This window comes from Nycticebus coucang, chromosome 9 (genome assembly GCF_027406575.1).
Source record: "Nycticebus coucang isolate mNycCou1 chromosome 9, mNycCou1.pri, whole genome shotgun sequence".
NCBI classification, from domain to species: domain Eukaryota; kingdom Metazoa; phylum Chordata; class Mammalia; order Primates; family Lorisidae; genus Nycticebus; species Nycticebus coucang.
The window spans coordinates 65,753,075-65,772,157 of NC_069788.1; the positions used below are offsets into that span (position 1 = coordinate 65,753,075).

At 43.0% G+C, this 19,083-nt stretch overlaps 1 pseudogene; it reads right to left on the reverse strand.

Moving 5' to 3' along the window:
- Positions 1-6,115: 6,115 nt before the first annotated feature.
- On the reverse strand, positions 6,116-18,590 carry LOC128594736 (ubiquitin-conjugating enzyme E2 T-like; annotated as a pseudogene).
- Positions 18,591-19,083: the final 493 nt, after the last annotated feature.

Here is a 19,083-nt window from a genome sequence, read left to right on the forward strand (position 1 = left end):
TGAAAAGAATTTGTTTTGTAATGTTGCTTTGGAAATTGACTATGAGTAATGATTTTAAATTAACAATTGTTTTATACCAGCAGCAATTTTCTGTATTTAGCAATTGTAGACCTCTTTCAATAATCTAGTCTACAAATTGTTTTCAGATGTAATAACTTTTATAAATGCTAATGAATTTGGATGTTGTTGACATAATGTTGCATTTTGTAGACATTTAATCAAATGTTTATTTGATATTATCATTTTATTTTCCTATTTTGCTCTTAATACTTTTTTTTCCCCTTGGGACTCAAACTTTTTTTTTTTTTTCAGTTTCTGGCTGGGGCTGGGTTTGAACCCACCACCTCCGGCATATGGGGCCAGTGCCTTACCCCTTTGAGCCACAGGCGCCGCCCAGGGACTCAAACATTTTTATAGTTCCTGGGAAAGGTTGCAGGCTGTAAGCTTTTGCCAGGGGTGCCCAAGGAATCAAATACCCCTAGCATCCTGAACTTGCCTGTGTTGTAGAACTTAGTACTTTCTGTGTTACTGTCTTTTTTTTTTCTTTTTATTTTTTGAGACAGAGTCTCAAGCTGTCTCCCTCGGTAGAGGGCTGTGGCATTACAAGTTACAGCAACCGCAAACTCTTGGGCTTAAGCGATTCTTTTGCCTCAGCTTCCCAAGTAGCTGGGGCTACAGGTTCCAGCCACAACGCCCAGCTATTTTTTGGTTGCAGTTATCATTGTTGTTTGGCAGGCCCAGGCTGGATTCGCACCCGCCAGCTCCGGTGTATGTGGCTGGTGCCTTAGCCGCTGACTACAGGTGTCAAGCCTGTGTTACTGTCATTTCTGTGGGCTTCTCTCACAAGCCTGTAAATTCCTTGAGGACTTTATTTCTACACATCACAATACTTGCCATGCAGTTAGTAGGTGGTCCAGTAGATTCTTTTAATGAACAAATAAGCACTTGTTTATGCTTTAAATTATAGAAGCAATGAAGAGCTAACCACAAAACAGAGAAAACCCTAGGACTTTTTTTTTTTTTTTCCACATTTGGGGACATTTATAACATTATAAGGACAAAATCACATTTTACATTATGAGGATAAAACTATTGCCATTTAGCAATTTCCAAGGAATAGGAGAAGATGCTGATTGATTGTAAGTATTCTAACTGGCTTTCCGTCCTTCCTGGCCTTTCTCCTACACCTGAGTTCAAGGAGGTGAGTTTTGGATTGGGCCAAGCGGGGGTTTAGATTAAATGCTAAAGAGAAATGGCCAGGGAGAAGAAACACATCCACATCACAGTAGTGGGAAAGAGCAGTCTCTAGAAAGTAGACATGTTGGGAAGTGGAGGGTGAAATGGAATGAGATGGTTGCCTATAAAATAATGATGCTGGCTGGGCGCCTGTGGCTCAAGTTGCTAAGGCGCCAGCCACATACGCCTGAGCTGGCAGGTTCAAATCCAGCCCGGCCCACCAAACAACAATGACGGCCACAACCCAAAAATAGCCGGGTGCTGTGGTGGGCACCTGTAGTCCCAGCTATTTGGGAGGTGGAGGCAGAAGAATAGCTTGAGCCCAGGAGTTGGAGGTTGCTGTGAGCTGTGATGCCATGGCATTCCACCCAGGGTGACAGTTTGAGGTTCTGTCTCAAAAAAAAAAAAAAAAAAAAATGATGCTGATGAAATAATAAACAAGCATGTAGCTTGTACTAAGAGTTTACTAGCGACAAAAACAGTGGGTATGGGCTTTGCGTCGTCTCCTTTCACCCTGTGACAGCGCTGTGATGTAATTATCATTCTTCCCATTATAGGGATAAAGAAATTGGGTTTAAAGAGGTAAAGCTGACGGCTGGGTGCCCATAGTACAGTGGTTACTGCACCAGCCACATACACCAGACTGGCGGGTTCGAACTCAGCCTGGGCCTGCTAAAACCATGACAACTGCAACAGAAAATAGCCAGGCCTTGTGGCGGGTGCCTGTAGTCCCAGCTGCTTGGGAGGCTGAAGCAAGAGAATCGCTTAAGCCCAAGAGTTGCGGTTGCTGTGAGCTACAACACCATGGCACTGTACTGACGGCAACATAGTGAGACTCTGTCTCAGAAAAAAAAAAAAAAAAGAGGTAAAGCTGAAATTAAGGTGAAGGTCTTTCAGCTGGTGACGGCAGAACCAGGATTTGGAGTCTGTGTGGCCCCTGAACCCACACTTCTTTTTTTTTTTTTTTGTAGAGACAGAGTTTCACTTTATCGCCCTCGGTAGAGTGCTGTGGCATCACACAGCTCACAGCAACCTCCAACTCCTGGGCCTACGCAATTCTCCTGCCTCAGCCTCCCAAGTAGCTGGGACTACAGGCGCCCGCCACAATGCCCGGCTATTTTTTTGTTGCAGTTTGGCCAGGGCCGGGTTTGAACCCGCCACCCTCGGTATATGGGGCATGCGCCCTGCTCACTGAGCCACAGGCGCCGCCCTGAACCCACACTTCTAACCAATATCATCCCATCATCTCTCTACCAAGCTGTCCTTTCTTATCTATCACTAGATTATGGGCCCCTTGGAGGAAAATATTTTATTTTTGTCTTTGTATTGTAGGTTGTTTTTCTGACTTTTTATTATTTATTTATTGAGACAGAGCCTCAAGCTGTCACCCTGGGTAGAGCCCTGTGGCATCACAGCTCACAGCAACCTCCAACTCCTGGGCTTAACAGATTTTCTTGCCTCAGCCTCACAAGTAGCTGGGACTACAGGCACCCGCCACAACGCCTGGCTATTTTGGGTTGTAGTTGTCATTGTTCAGCAGGCCGGGCTGGATTTGAACCCACCAGCTCTGGTGTATGTGGCTGGTGCCTTAGCAGCTTGAGCTGCAAGTGCCGAGCCCTGACTTTTTATTATTTTATTGGAAGAATATGAATACAATATAGTAATTGCTTACCAAAGCAATTGATTTTAATTGAGAAAGTTATATCTTACTCTCCATGACATCCATTACAATATATATGTGAAGGTAATAACGCCTTGAATCAAGACCTACTCTGTTACAATTATTAAACACTTGGCCGGGCGAGGTAGATTATTTGAGCTCAGGAGTTTAAGACCAACCTGAGCAAGAAAGAGCAAGGCCGTGTCTCTACTAAAAAAATTAGCAGGGAATGGTGGGGCAGGCCTGTAGTCCCAGCTACTCTGGAGGCTGAGCCAATAGGATGGCTTGAGCTCAAAATTTTGAGGTTGCTGTGAGCTATGATGCCACAGCACTCTACCCAGGGCAACTGAGTAAAACTTGGTCTCGGCTTGGCACCTGTGGCTCGAGCGGCTAAGGCACCAGCCACATACATCTGAGGTGGCGGGTTCGAATCCAGCCTGGCCCACCGAACAACAATGATGGTTGCAACCAAAAAATATAGCCAGCCTTGTGGCGGGCATCTGTAGTCCCAGCTACTTGGGAGGCTGAGGCAGGAGACTCGCTTGAGCCCAGGAGTTGGAGGTTGCTGTGAGCTGTGATGCTACAGCACTCTATCCTGGGCAACAGTTTGAGGCTCTGTCTCAAAAAAAAAAAAAAAAAAAAACAAATAATTAAAAAAATAACTTTGTCTCAAAAAAATAAATACTTAAACAGCGATTTTTCTGTACTAGGCACAAGTTTACTTCCTATGTGTGTATTAATTCATTTATCTTCTTCAAAACTTTCCAGCACAGGAGTAGCCGACAGCCATGCAGGCTATGAATGGTCAGGCTATGAATGGTGTCCCCTAAAATTGTACACTGTCGTGACCTTGCCTATCCCCTTAATACAGTCATTTTTTTAGATGGAGAAACTGAAGCTTGGAGACATTAAGTGAAACATTCTCAGTTCAAGTTTTAATCATCATCACAATCACTACATACTATTACTCAAATCTTGGTAAAATAAAACCTAATTACTCAGTTACATGGGTGGATGTGGAGAGGTGATAGAACTTACACTAGACCTGGGGAATTAGCTCAGATGGTAGAGCACTCACTTAGCATGCAAGAGGTAGAGGGTTCGATTCCCACCAAGGTAGGTGGATTGCTTGAGGTCACGCGTTCAAGAGCAGCCTGAGCAAGAGCAAGACCCCTGTCTCTAAAAAAAATAGCCAGGAGGGCAGTGCCTGTGGCTCAAAGGAGTAGGGCACCAGCCCCATATGCCGGAGGTGGCAGGTTCAAAAACCCAGCCTCGGCCAAAAACTTCAGGAGGCAGGGGTGGAAAATAGCTAGGAGTTGTGATAGGTGCCTGTAATCCCAGCTACTGGGGAGGCTGAGGCAAGTAAATCACTTGAGCCCAAGAGTTGGAGATTGCTGTGAGCTATTGTGCCAGAGCACTCTACCGAGGGCGACAAAGTAAAACTCCATCTCAAAAAAAAAAAAAAGAATTTACACTACTTAACAAGTATCTGAATTATGGAATTATTTCTAAGGAAATTTGTTGTAGCACATTTAACCAATTAGTTAAGTAATTCCAGACTGTCTATGGAGAAGTGCTGTCATGTTCCTTTAATAAATGTTGATGTCTCACTCACAATCAGGAACAATTGTACTAATCCTTAAAATTAAAAAAGGAGCTAGCTTCATTTAGGCAGCTAAATATGCTCTTGTACAAGTACACTAACTAGCTTGGCACTTTATTTACTGAACAGTTCCTTCTTTTTTTTTTGAGACAGAGTCTCACTTTGTCGCCCTCGGTAGAGTGCTGTGGCATCACAGCTCACAGCAACCTCCAGCTCTTGGGCTTAGGTGATTCTCTTGCCTCAGCCTCCCGAGTAGCTGGGACTACAGGAGCTCACCACAACGCCCGGCTATTTTGTTGTTGTTGCAGTTGTCACTGTTGTTTTTAGCTGGCCTGGGGCTGGGTTCGAACCGCCACCCTTGGAGTATGTGGCCAGCGCCGTAACCTGAACAGTTCCTTCTTTTTTTTTTTTTTTTTTTTTTGTAGAGACAGAGTCTTACTTTGTGGCCCTCGTAGAGTGCCGTGGCCTCACGCAGCTCACAGCAACCTCCAACTCCTGGGCTTAAGCGATTCTCTTGCCTCAGCCTCCCAAGTAGCTGGGACTACAGGCGCCCGCCACAACGCCCGGCCATTCTTTGGTTGCAGTTTGGCCGGGGCTGGGCTTGAACCCGCCACCCTCGGTATATGGGGCCGGCGCCCTACCGACTGAGCCACAGGCGCCGCCCCTGAACAGTTCCTTCTTGATCAAAGACTTTACCATGTTCCAAATGAATATATTACCATTCAGAATTAAGTTCAACTTAATAAGTTTTTACTATTGTAAAGGACTACATTAGGAAGTCTCTGGGCAGGAGCTTCAAGAGAAAAATATTTCTGAACTTCTGACAGAATAACTCTTAAGCCAGTGATTAACAGAGCATGTAAACCTGGTTCACGGCCAGATATTTTTGTTTAATTTTTAAAATAAACTATTTACTTAAAAAAAAAAAATCCAAGGCCAGGTGCAGTGGCTCAACCCTGCAATCCCAGCACTTTGGGAAGCTGAAGCAGTGGATTGCCTGAGCTCAGGAGTTCAAGAACAGCCTCAGCAAGAGTGAGACCCTGTCTCTAAAAAAATAGCCAAGTGTTGTGGCTGAGGCAAGAGGATCACTTGAGCCCAAGTATTTGAGGTTGCCGGGAGCTGGTAACATAGCACTCTACTGAGTTGACAAAGTGAGACTCTATCTCAAAAAAAAAAAAAAAAAATCCACAGAATTCCAAGTAAATTTTTCTATGCATATGTCATTGTGTTACACAGTGGTTTCAATTTCAGTTTACCCAGGCTTTCCCCCCCAACATTAAATGATTATTTTTCAGGTTTAAAAGGTTTCAAAATACTATATACAAGATAAATAAAACAGACTACACTGAGAATCACTATAGAGCAGAATACATAAATATACAAGGTCTTTTACGGGACACAAAAATTATAATGTCATCAAATACACACAAAAAAAAAATTCAAGAAAGACAAGAAAATTAGACCACCTTAGCAGAGGATGTATTAACAAGACGCACCAGGACAAATCCCCTAACATCAGGACGATGTTTCTTTTCTATGCCTTCTAGCTAGCTGCCTGGCTTTCCTTTTTTTCTGTGTTGAGTTGTATACTTCACTATCATGTTGAGTTGTATACTTCATGCCTCTGGTAGATTTTCAAACATCTCTTCTTCATCAGCCCTCTGTTTCTGCCTTGCATGCTTCTCTGTCCTCTGCCTGGCATTCTTGACAAATACTGGCTTATTATATTTAAATTCTGAGGATATGTCAGGCATGAGTGGGTCATCAGAGTTGGGTTCTGATATAAGCAGCTGAACAGAGGTCAACACAGTTGCAGAGTTAAGGGATGTCTCCAGGCACCTTTTGGTGGCAATTTGAGAACATCTAGACAAATCTTTCCAGCAGAATCAATGTTTGGATGATAAATTGGAGTGAGAAATCAGATCTGAGGAGGTTCAAATGGATACCTCTCAGGAATGATAACTTCCAGGTTGAAAACACCTTTTTTCATTAGGTGTGTTGGCCCCACTTAATATTTGAATTCACAGATCATCCATTTGGTCTTTATCTTGCCAGTATGTGATGCTTGACGGTGGCTCTGTGGCTGACATGTGCAGCTCTCTCTTTGGATTGATGCTCTCTGCATGATCCCCATGTAAAAGAAACCACAGTTCATTGCTCCACACTAAGAGGCACTCACAATACCAGTCTTCTCTGCCTCTAATGTGCAAAAGGGGATCTGATTACCTGTAGATTTTTATTCATTAGACCTGGGGTGGGAGCCAGAGAATCTGCATCTCGAAAATGCTCCCAGGGACCATTATAATAGTAGAACCTCCAAACTGTTCAGAACTGGACGGTGTTGAAAGAGTTTGACAGTCAGACTTTGAAAGCCAGAGATTTGGAGCTGGATCAAATTCTAGCTCTACTACTTATTCGTTTTGTGTCCTGGGGCAAGGTGCTTAATCTCTCCTCTCTGTGTCTTAGACTCCTCATTTGCAAAATGGAGGAATAATAATAATAGTAAATACATCAGAGAAGCATTGTAAAGATTAGATTCATTAATAAATGCAAAGCAATTCAAACAGGAAAAAAAAAACAACTGGCATTATACTACACATATGGTTGCCACTTGTTTTTTCATTTAGCAGTGCATCCTGGGCATCTTTCCATGCCAGTAGAATAAAACTACTCCATTCTCTCTAACAGCTACATCGTATTCCACAATGAGATGCAGCTTAATTTGCTTCATTCCAATGGATTTTTTTCTCTTTTTAAAAATTGTGTTAAAACGTACATAATGTAAAAATTTTCCATTTTCACCATTTTTAAGTATACAGCTCAGTGTAGAAGTACATTAAGTACATTCATACTGTGACTGTCACTACCATCCAGCTCCAGAACCTCACCATCCCAAAAAGAAACCCTGTACCCTATAAACATCAACACCCCTTTGCCCCCAGACCCTGGGAACCTTTATTCTACCTTCTATTTCTATGAATTTGTCTATTCTAGGTTCCTCATAGAGGTGGAGTCATACAATATTTGTCCTTTTGTGCCTGCAGTGGATTTTCAAGGACATGTTTTCTCAAGCAGCTTTCCTATAGAATCCACACTCTTGAATCCTGAAATCTCTGATGAGCTGGCTGTTGTCTCTCTCTGTGACCTGCAGAGAAATTAGGTCTGAGGCACTGGCCCTCTATGTGTGCAACATCTGTAGGCTCTGACTCTGTAATTAACAAAAGCAATTGTCACTTTCATTCCCTGAGTACCTATCACAGGCCAGCTCTGGACAGTGCTTTGTGAAGTTAGAAAAAATGACCCCCTTCTGTACACGCAGAAACTGAAGACCAGAGAGGCAAAATGACCTGTCTGCTGTTACTTAACTTGCTCAGGGACAGACATGGCTCTAGTTAGGTCTGGCTCCATATCCCAAGCTCTTTCAACTACGTAGCAGTCTGATAAACAAAAAGCAATTATAGTAGAATCTCCAAACTTGACTGCCTCCTTAAGTTGACTTAATTTTCTTAGACCAGACATGCACCACATGTGCATATCAGTACAGTAGGCCTTGTTCCTCAACCTCTATATATTGACCAGTTTGTTACAGTCTCTTGGGTGGTCAACTTACAGAAGTCTATTCATTTCCAGTTTTTTTTTTTTTGAGGCAGAGTCTCACTATGACGCCCTGGGCAGAGTGCTGTGGTGTCACAGCTCATAGCAACTTCAAACTCTTGAGCTTAAGCGATTCTCTTGCCTCAGCCTCCCAAGTAGCTGGGACTACAGGTGCCTACTTCAGTGCTGGCTATTTTTTTTGTTGCAGTTGTCTTTGTTGTTTTAGCTGGCCCAGGCCAGGTTCAAACCCACCAGCCTTGGTATATGTGGCTGGCGCCCTCCCCACTGAGCTATGGGTGCTGCCTATTTCCATTATTTCTAAAGAACATTCTGATAAACACAGGTGGAACTTTAGGCAATCTTGATATTGAAAATTCATATACATAGCCAAAATAAGTTGGATGTTTGCTAAACAAAGGAATTAATTCATCACAGAACCTCTCTTGAGCAAAAGCTTCTCATTTTTTTACTCAGTATCTCAGATAGGGAACATTTTCAATGCTTGTGTGTTTGAGTATAGATTTATACTGCCTGCTATTGTTCAGCCTCATTTTTAACAGGGTCTCATCCTCATCACAAGAATATGTTGGTTCAGAATGAGAGTTAAGCAAACAAAGGATTAGGGGAACCTCAACAAACATTCTTTATAGAGCTAGCCCTATCCTAAAACACAGAAGCCTTTCCCTTCAGCTCTTCAGAAGGAACCAGAACACTCAGAAGCAAGCTCTAAGTGATACCAGACATGCAGAGCAAAAGTCAAAATGCCAGTTTGATTTCTTAAGATATTCTCTGGGCAACTAAATGGGCAAGCGTGTGTGTGTGTGTGTGTGTGTGTGTGTACATGTGTATCCAATTACTTATAAAACTAGACTCAAATGTTCTACTTAAAAAAAAAACAACCCTTTCCATTTGATGGGAAAATCCTCTAAAAATATCTATAACTATCACATCTAAAAATTCTCTTTTTCTCTCCTACGAAGTGTCTTTTGTCTCTTGTTTTTGCCAAAAAGAAAGTCCGCTGTGTATGTTTTGCATCACTCTCTTCATGTGCTCAAGTTCAGGATCATCTTCACCAGCTCACATGTTGTTTTGGCAGCCCACATGCATTCTTTCCTGCTTCCGCCTTTTAAAGGAGCTACGTTCAGCCAAGTGGGACTGTGGTCATGATCCCAGCAGCCACCAGATGGATGGACTGTGTGTTGTGATTATGTGATGTTATGCGTTAGGTGTGTTTTGACTAGCTGGATGTTAGATCGAGGTGATTAGGGAAGGCTTGATAACTCCAAGACAATATGTAACCCAAAGCCATTATCTTATTATTCATTGTGAACACCAACAAGAGAAAAAAAATTATGATAATATCTGCAAAGACTCCAGGAAGAGGTTAAGATTTTCCAGACGTGATGCCTTTTAGTGACTTGGGTCAAACTATTTAACGTTTTTGTGATGATGATCAATAGCCAACCCCTACATCGGGATTTTGTTATTAGGCAAATTTCTTTTTTTTTTTTTTAAGACAGAGTCTCACTATGTTGCCCGGGGTAGAGTGCCATGGCATCATAGCTCATAGCAACCTCCAACTCCTGGGCTCAAGTGATCCTCTTATCTCAGCCTCCCAAGTAGCTGGGACTATAGGTGTCCGCCACAACGCCTGGCTAGTTTTTAGAGACCAGGTCTCATTCTTGTTCAGTTGAACTCCTAACCTCCAGTAAGCTATCCGTCTGGGCCTCCCAGAATGCTAGGATTACAGGTGTGAGCCACTGTGTCTGGCCTAGGCAAATTTCTAATTTGTTGTTATAAATACGTTCGAAATTCAAATTATATGGGTTTCCATATAGCTTTGAAGGATATGTAAGAAACAATCCCCTAAAGACCATGGCTGTAAGACAGTAAGGAATTGAAGGTCCAAAGCCATGCTGGGAAATTGGTCTTACTATCTTTATTTTTTTAATTATTATTATTTTTTTGAGATAGATTCTTGCTTTGTCACCCAAGCTAGAGTGCTGTGGCATCAACCTATCAAACTCCTGGGTTCAAGCAACCTCAAACTCCTGGGTTCAAGCAATCCTCCTACCTCCGCCTCCTGAGCTACTGAGACTACAGGTGCCTACCACAACACCTGGCTAATTTTTCTTTTTTTAGTAGAGACAGAATTTTGTTCTTGTTCAGAATGGTCTCAAACTTCTGCTCTCCAGTGATCCTTCCCCGTCGGCCTCCCAGAATGCTAGGATGACAGGCGAGAGCCACACTGCACCAGGCCTCTCTTTCCTTTGTATTTTTTCTTGCTGCCTCATACAGTAGAGTTCCTTCAACTCCCGCTAATAAGCTGCAAATTTATAGAATAGCCACTCACACTTTATGCCATCTGTTCACAGAATATTTTGTACGTTCTCACTAATCTTTGGGGGGATGGCAGAGAATGATCTTTAATGAGGAATAATGGAGACATTAAAGAGAAATGTGTCCTTCTTTTCCTTCCCCACCCCCTCCTTCCTGAATGATTCAGTCCTGAAGTGTGAAATGAGGCAGAGTGAACTGGACATTCATGGGGTAGGGAGAGAGGGTAGGCTGTTGTGTGGCAAAGCTGTGCTAAGCCAAGGGGCTTCTGTGCAAGGAGGAGGCCTGACCTGGGGAATAGGAGCACACAGAGTGAGGGGTGTCCACTCATGGGGGAGCTCAATGTGTGCATCAGAGCATCATGACACAAGGGCAGCCTGCCATGGAGCAACAGAGCCTGAGCAGAGAGAAGAGCATTCAGAGGCAAGGGAGGGCCGAGGAGTTAGGGGGTTGATCAAATCCATAAATATATTGAGGTTTCCCTGTCAGAAAGGGGATACACAAATACAGAAAGGGAGAGAGCCAAGATGAATTGTAGTGTTGGATTGGAATTGAATGTGTTAGTATGAATCAAGGTTTTCAAGATGGAGAATAGATAAGTGGATGGATAGATGTATAGAAATATAAACATGAATGTGTGTATGTGTACACCTAGAATGGCAGATGGACTCTGAGATGATCCCCAGTTATCCACTTTGGGAGCCCTGGGTCGCCCTTACATCTGCTACTTAGTAAAATGATAGCAAAGACATAAGTGTGAGCTTGAATTTTAAAAGGGAAGAAAATTGCTGGGCTCAAGTTAGTGAGGGACTTCTGTGGAATAAGGGACCTTGTGAACTGGCCCTCAAATGAAGGCCCTGAGAAGGCCCCCAATGATCTTCACCCCACCCCCCCCGGTATTCATGCCCTTATGTAATTCCCTCGTCTCGAGTGTAGGCAGAGCCTATGACTCGCTTGTAACCAACAGAATACAGCAAAGATAGTGGGATGCATTTCTGTGATCATGTTACGTAAGGTTATAATGCCTGTCTCACTAGGAGACTCTCTCTCCTGCTGACTTTGATGCAGCAAGCTACCAGGTAGTGAGTTACCCGATGAAGAAGCCCACATGGCAAGAAACTGCAGGCCGCCTCTAGTCAATAGCCACTAAGAACCTGAGGCCCTCAATCCAACAAACCCACAAAGACCCAAATCCTACCACCCCAGGAGCTTAGAAGTGTGTCTTTCCCTGGCTGAACCCTGAGATAAGACCATAGCCCCAGCCGACATAGTAGAACTCCAAAGCAGAGGGCACCGCTAAGCCATGCCAGGTCCTTGATCCACAAAATGTGTAGGGTGATTAATGTGCGTTGTTTCAAGCTGCTAAATGTGTGGTACTTTGCTACACAGCAACCATCAATTGCAGTCAATTAGCAATTGACTAATACATGTATGTATATGTATTTCTTAGCTCTCACTGGGAAGACTCAGGAGCAACAACATTCCACTAGTGATGACCACACTGAGTGCCTGATTTTGGCTTCAAATACAATTGTCAATTAAAAGGAACCATGGCTCCTTGGGGAAATGGCTGATTCCAGTCTGGAACATCTTGTTATGCCAGAAAGTAGGGACGTGCCCAAAGAATGATAGGGCACAGAAGCCAGCTAGAAGGCGCTCCCATAGACCTACTCGGGGATAGTTTGAGCATCCAAATAAATGATCATCATATTGAGTTATAAGCTTGTTGAATAAAATTAGAAACCACAAGTCCATAAATCTATAAATAAATGAAGGAATAAATTGAAAGTTTGATGAGGAATGGGATATTTAGATCATTTCGAAGTACTTCCCCACAGATATTTAGTAACTGCAAAGAGGAAAAGACCCTATCGTGGAGAATGCTGGCAGATACCACCCTTCTGGCCTGGTACGCATTGAGATCAGGTGGCACCTAATAGGATGCCCTGAGAAGAAGACAAGGCATTTCTATGATATTCCTGCCCAAGAAGCATAACCTGAATCTACTCACAGGGAAAAAGCAGGCAAACCTAAATATGGAGATGCTGTAAAAACACCCAGTCTGGGCTCGGTGCCTATGGCTCAAGCGGCTAAGGCGCCAGCCACATACACCTGAGCTGGTGGGTTCGAATCCAGCCTGGGGCCTGCTAAACAATGATGGCTGCAACCAAAAAAAAAAAAAAAAAAAGCTGGGCATTGTGGTGGGCACCTGTAATCCCAGCTACTTGGGAGGCTGAGGCAGGAGAATCGCTTGAGCCCAGGAGTTGGAGGTTGCTGTGAGCTGTGATGCCACAGCACTCTTACCCAGGGTGACAGCTTGAGGCTCTGTCTCAAAACAAAACAAAACACCTAGTCTATAATCTTCAAGGTGTCAGGGTCAGAGAAGTTAAAGGGAGATTGCTTGTGGCTATAGACACACAAGTATTAAATGCAGTGTATGACTTTGAACCCGATCCTTAGGCTGTAAATAGGGTTATTCGGGCAACTGGCAAAACTTGAATGAGGTGTCAGGATTAGATGGTGCTAGTGTATCAGAGTTCCTTTTCTGATCTTGATGGTTGTATTTTGGTTATGCAGGAGAAAAACTTGTGTGTAGAAATTCCACAAAGGTGATGAGACATTATGTCGGCTAGGTACTCTCAAAGGGCTTGATAGAAAAAGTTCTTTGAACTGTGTTTCTAACTTCCCTGTAACTTCTTTATTGTTTCAGATTTTTTTTAATCACAAAAAGGAAGAAATTCTGGTCCAGTGATTCTCAAAATGTGGTCTCTAGACCAACAGCAATAGCACTACCTGAGAACTTGTTGAAAGTGTGAATTCTAGATCAGTCCTTCAGGTGACTCTGATGCCCTCTGAGAAACACTGCACTAGCCCATTTATTAATTTTTTTTGGTTATTGGCCGGGGCTGGGTTTGAACCCTCCACCGCCGGCATATGGGACCAGCACCCTACTCCTTGAGCCACAGGCGCCGCCCCATTTATTAAATTTTAACATTGAAAATTCGTTTTTTAGCTGAGCATGATTCCCACTATTAAACACAAATAAGATTGGTCTTTTTCAACATCGACCCTGATTTATAATTCATTATGAAGTTGAAAAGATCGATACTAAGAAAGCAGAATAATACATTTTAGAACTCTTTTAAAAAAAAGAAGGAAGGAATTCCTATTTATTGAGAGCATGCCATATGCCAGGCTTCAGGCTAGTTTCTTTCCCATAGGAGAGACAATTCATAGATTTTTTTCAGGATGGCCTCCAGAAATTTAAGTCTGAAATCTTCCACCCAATTCATTGAATGTTCTAGTTTTTAGAAACCATTCACTATATTCAACAACTATCTATATATTTTGAGACAGAGTCTCACTATGTCACCATGGGTAGAGTGCTGTTGCATCACAGCTCACAGCAACCTCAAACTCTTGGGCTCAAGCGAATCTCTTGCCTCAGCCTCCCAAGTAGCTGGGACTACAGGTGCCCACCACAATGCCCAGCTATTTTTTTGTTGCAGTTGTCATTGTTGTTTTAGCTGACCCAGGCTGTGTTCGAACCTGCCACCCTCAGTGTATGTGGCCAGCACCCTACCCACTGAGCTACAGGCGCCGCCCAACGTATTAAACAACTATTGATCTCCTACTATGTGCCATGAATAAGCAAAGCTTACTGAAAGTTATACAGTAGTAGAGTCACATACAAGTACTTGGTGACTATGACAAAAATCTTCATAGCATATGTAATCTTTTCTTAAAATAAGAGATTTATTGAGATACAACTCACATTTAACATGTACAATTCAATGGTTTTTAGTATAGTCACGAAGTTGTATATCACCACAATTCATTTTAGAATATTTCACTACTCCAAAACGAAATCTGGCAGTCATACCTCACTCCCTCCTCTCCCTGCCAAACGAATCTACTTTCCATCTCTATAGATTTCCTACCCTGGACATTTCATATAAAAGGAATTGTAAAATATGTGGTCTTTCAATATTATTAGTATAATATTTTCAAGTTTTGTTCATTTTTTTTTCGGGGTAACAAAGAGAGATTTTATTTACGAAGTACAAAGAGAAAGTTTAGAGCACTTCAAAGAGAGTTGGAAAGAGTTCCTCAAGAAGGAGAAAAAAGGGCAGCGCCTATGGCTCAGTGAGTAGGCGCCGGCCCCATGTGCCGAGGGTGGCGGGTTCAAACCCAGCCCCGGCCAAACTGCAACCAAAAAATAGCCGGGCGTTGTGGCGGGTGCCTGTAGTTCCAGCTACTTGGGAGGCTGAGGCAGGAGAATCGCCTAAGCCAACGAGTTGGAGGTTACTGTAAGCTGTGTGATGCCACGGCACTCTACGGAGGGCAATAAAGTGAAACTCTGTCTCTACAAAAAAAAAAAAAAAAGAAGGAGAAAAAGTAAGAGAGACCAAGGTTCATCCATGTTGACATTCATTTATCAGAACTTTGTTCCTTTATACATGAGTCATTACAAAAGTTTTGAGATACGAAAAAATAAGAAATATAAAATCTGTGTAAACAGAAAGAAATGAAGCTCTCCCAGCAACACCTAAGTGGAGCAAGTTGAAATTTGCACTGCTGAATCAGAAAGGATGCTGTCAACTGGACCATAACAGTCTGTCTCAAAACTTTTGTAGTGGTCAGGCACGGTGGCTCACACCTGTAATCCTACCACTCTGGGAGGCCAAGGCTTGCTTGAGCTCAGGAGTTAAAAAACTGCCTGAGCAAGAGCAAGACCCTGTCTCTAAAAAAATAGCTGGGTGTTGTGGTGGGCACCTGTAGTCCCAGCTACTTGGGCGACTGAGGCAAGAGGACCCCTTGAGCCCAAGAGTTTGAGGTTGCTGTGAGCTATGACGCAACAGCACTCTACTGAGGGCGACAAAATAAGACTCTATCTAAAAAAAAAAAAACTTTCATAGTGACCCCCATATTATTGAATGATGGTTATCCACTATATGGATAGACAACGTTCTATTTATTCATTCATTCATGATATTTGGAGTGTTTCCATTTTGGGCTATTATGAATAAAGTTGCTATGAACATTTGTGTGCAAGATTTTGTGTGGACGTACATTTTCATTTCTCTTGGGTATATACATGGGAGCAGATTTGCTGGGTCATACACTAATTCTATGTTTAAGCTTTTGAGGAACCACCATACTGTTTTCCTACCAGCAGTGTCTGAGTATGTCAGGGCTCTGATTTGTCCATATCCTCATCAACACTTGTTATATGTAATCTTTGCATCATAATTAAATAGTGAAAAAAAACTTCATTCTGGGAACGAAAGCCATTGAGTGAGTTTTAAAGACCTGGTATTGGGCGGCGCCTGTGGCTCAGCGGGTAGGGCGCCGGCCCCATATGCCGAGGGTGGCGGGTTCAAACCCAGCCCCGGCCAAACTGCAACAAAAAAATAGCCGGGCATTGTGGCGGGCGCCTGTAGTCCCAGCTACTCGGGAGGCTGAGGCAAGAGAATCGCCTAAGCCCAAGGATTTGGAGGTTGCTGTGAGCTGTGTGACGCCTCGGCACTCTACCGAGGGCGATAAGGTGAGACTATGTCTCTACAAAAAAAAAAAAGACCTGGTGTTATGAAAGTAGCTTGCTCATGTCATCAGGAAGTATTTAATGAGTATCTACTAAATATAGGGTACTACAATGGGAAGTGGCTCTTTTAAGGTGTTTTTCGTGGTTGTTTTAAGTAAACGGGGTATCACTGACTCAGATTTCCCTGGCAAGCCAGGAAGTACCTCAAGATCTCCAGGTCAAGTTCTACAGGCAGGGCAGCATGTCTGAAAAGTTTGGTGCTCCAGATCACCCATGGTAGGCAGAGACAAGTAATGACAGCTTTTACTCCTCAGTGACCCAGGCAAATATAAAACGGATCTGGGACACCTATAATTGGTCTGAATTTCTGGCTCTGAATTCAGACCCAGCCTTAGGCCACTAACTGGTAACCCACTGGCCAGACGGGCCCCTCCAAAATATTTTCTTTGGCCCATGTAGTGTTTCAAACATTTAGATGTGAATTCCCTTATGCTTTCCAGTCTATTATTTTATACATGACCTGGTTCACTCTTTTTTTTTTTTTTTTTCTTTTGGTCGGGGCTGGGTTTGAACCCGCCACCTCCGGCATATGGGATCGGCGCCCTACTCCTTGAGCCACAGGTGCCGCCCATGACCTGGTTCACTCTTTTACATTATCTGTCTTTCTCCTGGGAGGTATTTAAACTTGCAAGTCCTGCTTGGGATGATGCCTTAGTTATATGGTTAAAGCTTGGGCAGTTATTAAATAGAATATCATTGTCATCATCCAGAAGCAAATAGTGTTGTATCTACACTGTAGCATCAACAAGAAGCAGTTATTAAGCCCGTAATACATCACATAGAGGACAAGAAATAGATGTGGCCTGCACCCACTGGGACCTTACAGACTAAGATAAACCGGGTTGATACAGGTAGACATTCATGTGGTCAACAGAGGGCGGTAAAAGACACATGAACCATGAAAATAAACATGGTGGTGGTCAGTACCGAGCACGGTAGCCCAGCCAAACTTAGGGAGTTGTGCTTCCACTTACACATGTATTCTGAAACTAGTACTTTACCTAAGACTCTCTTTCCAAAAGAACCTCTTCCCAGATTAAACCTATTACAATTTAAACATATTTGCTGGATAAATTTGCAAGACGTGAAATTCCAACACTGGTCAGTAATGCCATGGTATTTTTTTCTTTCAGAGCATTTTCTTAAGACAGATAACATCGTAGAAATAATCATCGTAGAAATGATCAGAAACACAATTTGAAATCGAGCCCTTGCATCCTGAGACGCCCTTAGGGTGCCCTGAGCAGTTCCCATCACCTGCCAGTGTGTCCATCTTGGGCTGCTGGGAGTGTTGGTTGCCAACAGCTCATAGCCTCACCTTCCTCCAGAAAATGGCCTAGCTTGGAGGGAGCCTCCTTGCTCAGAAATGCCCAAGATGTTATGCCACCCCAAGGAGGGACATGGTTTGCAGCTGGTGAGTGATTAATACAAGATATAAAAACCAGGTGGGACAGTTACAGGGCATATATGCACTCCGGAGCTCCTGGTGGGGTCAGGCTGATGCCAAACCTCTGCACTATTCTGCTTCCCTTGCTCCTCTTCAGGTCACCCTTGAGAGGACTCTCAAAAGATCACTTGTACAGAAACCCCATTTCAGGCTCTGTTTCTAGGAAACCTGAAACTGGACACCTAACCTAGCCTGCAAAGGTGTCCTTATGGGGTCATATTTTTAAATGGTCATTAAAGCATAATACCCATGATATTAGGCATGCAGTGGTTAAAAAGTAATAGCCCTGAGCTACAGCAGCCACAGTGACCCTCTAATAGCACCTTAAAGGCAGTTTTATGGTATTATGCTTCTGTCCAGTCAAAGAGCCATTTAAGTTCATATCTCAATTATAAAATGACTTTTCCATCAATCCAGAGTGTTTGTATAACCCCTTCCTTTACTTAAATGTGGTCAGAACCCAGAGAGAGAGAAAGAGAGTGCAAGCATAATCTATAAAATCATGACGACAAATAATGAGCCTAGACTGATCTTACTGAGGTATGACATTTACAAATCCACAGAGCTTTGTATCTTGTAAAAACAAGTACATTCAAATAAAAAGTGTTTTCATTTTTCTGAGGGAAATAGGATTTTTTATCATCCTGGTTTCTACAGTACACAGTATACTTAATCTTCCTAACAACATTTTCTCCCAGAATCTAAAAAGTTTGTCTTTGTATTATTAATAGTTTCCTAGGAGTGCTATAATAAATTATCACAACTTGGTGGCTTAAAACAACAGAAGTGTATTCTCTTGCAGTTCTGGAACCTAGAAGTCTGAAATCAAGGTCACAGGACTACATTTTCCTTTGCTCCATGGGAGAGAATCCATTTTTTGCCTCTTCCAAGGTTGGGTAGCTGTTGGCATTCCTTGGCTTGTGGCCGCATCTCTCTTTGCTCTGTCTTCACACAGACTTCTCCTCTGTGTCTTCTGCGGTCTGTTTTAAATCTCTCTGCATCTCTTATATGGATACTTGTCATTGGATTTAGGCTCACCAGGATTATCTTGATCAAGATCATTAACTTTAATCACATTTTCAAAACCCCCTTTTCTAATTAAGGTCATATTCACAGGTTTCAGGGATTTGATGTGGAATGTTTTTTGGGGGCCACTGTAGGAACTACCACATTGTGACCCTCTAATTGTGTGTGTGTGTGTGTGTGTGTGTGTGTGTATAATCATAGGAAGATATAGAGGAGTGTAGGCACTTAAAGAATCTGGATCATGGGTGGCGCCTGTGGCTCAGTGGGTATGGTGCTGGCCCCATATACTGAGGGTGGTGGGTTTGAACCCGGCCCTAGCCAAACTGCAACAAAAAATAGCCGGGTGTTGTGGCGGGCACCTGTAGTCCCTGCTACTCAGGAGGCTGAGGCAAGAGAATCGCCTAAGCCAAGAGCTGGAGGTTGCTGTGAGCTGTGATGCCAGGGCACTCTACTGAGGGTGATAAAGTGAGACTCTGTCTCAAAAAAAAAAAAAATGAATCTGGATCAGGGCAGTACTTGTATACTTACACTCAGATCTACCACTCACAATCTTGATTCTTTAGAACAGCAGTTCT